Source organism: Microtus ochrogaster, chromosome 8 (genome assembly GCF_000317375.1).
Source record: "Microtus ochrogaster isolate Prairie Vole_2 chromosome 8, MicOch1.0, whole genome shotgun sequence".
Classification (NCBI taxonomy): Eukaryota; Metazoa; Chordata; class Mammalia; order Rodentia; family Cricetidae; genus Microtus; species Microtus ochrogaster.
The window spans coordinates 39,247,649-39,250,083 of record NC_022015.1 but is presented as its reverse complement, the minus strand read 5'-3'; the positions used below and the strand labels follow the sequence as shown (position 1 = coordinate 39,250,083).

The following is a 2,435-nucleotide window of genomic DNA, read 5'->3' as shown; positions in this document are numbered from 1 at the left end:
CTAGCTCTGTAGACCAGGCTGGTCTCGAACTCACAGAGATCCACCTGCCTCTGCCTCCCAAGTGCTGGGATTAAAGGCGTGAGCCACCACCGCCCCGGCTGTTGTGGTGATTTTTATGGTGTAGCTTCTGACATTAATTACTAGGATACATAGTCTCACAGCAAACTCCGTGATCCTTCCTCTGGCTTTTACAATCTTTCCACCCCCTCTTCCACAATGTTCAAAGCCTTAGTTGCAAGAATGTGTTGTAGAAGTATCCATTGGGACTGGGTGTGGAACCCCTTTAATCCCAGCACTCTGGAGACAGAGACAGGCATATCTCTGAGTTTGAGGCCAGCCTGGTTTACAGAGTGAGTTTCAGGACAGCCAGCACAACACAAAAAATCCTGTCTTGAAGAAAAATTAATTACAAAAAAATTAAAGACCTAGAGTTATAACTTCTGGCATGGGGCACTTGGGAAGAATAGATAAGAGAATCATGAGCTGGAAGGTAGCCCTGGCTACACTGAAAGATCCTATCTCCCCAAAAGAAAATAATTTGAGAATGAGCAGTGAAGAACAGGGAAACCAACAAGCTTCAGTTGCAAGTCTCCCCCAGCATGAGCATTTGCATCATATACAGGGGAAGGGTGAAAAGCAGGAGGCTAGCCAGGACTGTGAGGCAGTGGGTGAGGGAGCAACTGGAAGGCACGTGGCAAAGACTCTGAGAGTGAGTTTACCTACTTGGTTTTTTGTTTGTTTCTGTTTTTTGAGACAGGATTTCTGTATAGCCCTGGCTGTCCTGGAACTCTGTAGACCAAGCTCAAACCCAGAGATTCACCTACCTCTGCCTCCCAAGTGCTGGGATTAAAGGTGTGAGCCACCACTGCCCAGCTAGTTGGCTTTTTGATCTCAGTATTTTCAGAAGGAGAATGGCAGTAATTAGCCCTGGCTGAACTTCTTCTTAAAATTAAGAAACCTTCAGATTTTTAAGAATCTCTGCTAGAGACCTATAAATCCTTTTTTCTTTCTTTCTTTCTTTCTTTTTTTTTTTTTTTTTTTTTTTTTTTTTTTTTTTTTTTTTTTTTTGGTTTTTTTCGAGACAGGGTTTCTCTGTAGCTTTGGAACCTGTCCTGGAACTAGCTCTTGTAGACCAGGCTGGCCTCAAACTCACAGAGATCCGCCTGCCTCTGAATCCCGAGTGCTGGGATTAAAGGCGTGGGCCACCGCTGCCCGACCGACCTATAAATCTTGCTTGATTCCAAAGTTTGTGAGATGAGGAAAGAGTCCTGTAAAGGTAAAACAACTCGCTCAAAGTACACTGGGCAAGTAACTCTGGGAGAAACCCGAAACACAAGTCCTCAAAGTCAGGATTTCCGTGCCCCAAAGGGAACTTCCCAAAAGTGCTTCATAAACTCTTAGAAGATGCAGAAATAACGGGCTGCACCCAGTCACACCTCACTGCATCTTGGGAGCCTCAGAATTTCTTCCACACATGAACCGAAGTGGAACCCAGGAGCTCTTAGGAGCTTCCCTGAGACGTGGCACAGACATCTGGAACAAGGAAAAGTCTCTGACACTCCCTGAATGGATTTCACACGTCCAGTATTATGAAGACAACTAGAACATCCCATTCTAACATAGTGGAATTCGAACCCTCGGGAAGCTGGCGACACTTTAGGGCTTGGGAGTGTCAGTTTCTCTATCTGGAAAATGGGCCCCCTCCCCCCCCCAGAGCAGGACTGAGGCCAAAGCGGGCCAACAGGGGGGCGGGACGAGTCGCCTGCGCCAGAAGGATGCTCCAGCAGCCGCGGGCTCCCGGCGCCCCGAGCAAGTGAGGGGGCGGGTCCGTGCCGACCCGGTGCCTGGGGAGGATGGGACTGCGCACGTCGTGTCGCGCCGCGTCGCACACAGCCCGCAGCGGTCTCCTCCAGCAGTCACTCCCGGAGCCCGCGCCGCCTGGGCGCGCGCTACCCTTACATAAGCGTCCCCGGCGCCGGCGCACTCCCACCCACGGCAACCTGCAGCAGGAAGAGGAAGGTGCGGAGCGCCGCGGACACTCACCTCCGCCCCGCTGCCGCAAGCCGTGGCCGCCGCCTCTGACGGCCTCTGCCTCCACTGACAGAGAACAGCTGCGGTCTCCGCGCAACCGAACTTGCTGCAGCGCAGGCCCCGCCCATCAGACTTCCTATTGGTTGAGGCAGCCCAACCCCTCCTAGGATTGAGTGAACGGGTCTATCATTCACCGCTCCCCCTTTCAAGGCTCCTCCCTGCACCCACCTACCCCGCTCGTTTAAGCGTTGGCGCCTCACGTCTGCCCCACCCCTCGCGTCCCCGGAGGGCCTTCTGATTGGTGAATAGGCGTCAAGGGCCCGCCCCCTACGCGCCACCGCCTACACCCTTTTCTTGGGCGACTCACGTGGGCCGTCTGGCGTGGCCCCAGTCCGCTATAGGCG

At 52.7% G+C, this 2,435-nt stretch overlaps 1 protein-coding gene across 2 annotated transcripts in view; it reads right to left on the bottom strand.

The window, feature by feature from the left end:
- Pc (pyruvate carboxylase) overlaps positions 1–2,116 on the bottom strand; it is a 99,050-nt gene extending 96,934 nt beyond the window's left edge. For both annotated transcript variants that reach the window (XM_013347878.2, XM_005351674.2), the window contains exon 1: positions 2,044–2,116. The gene's annotated coding sequence lies outside the window, so the exon portion shown is untranslated. The remainder of the gene's footprint in view (positions 1–2,043) is intronic.
- Between the last annotated feature and the right edge of the window lie 319 nt (positions 2,117–2,435).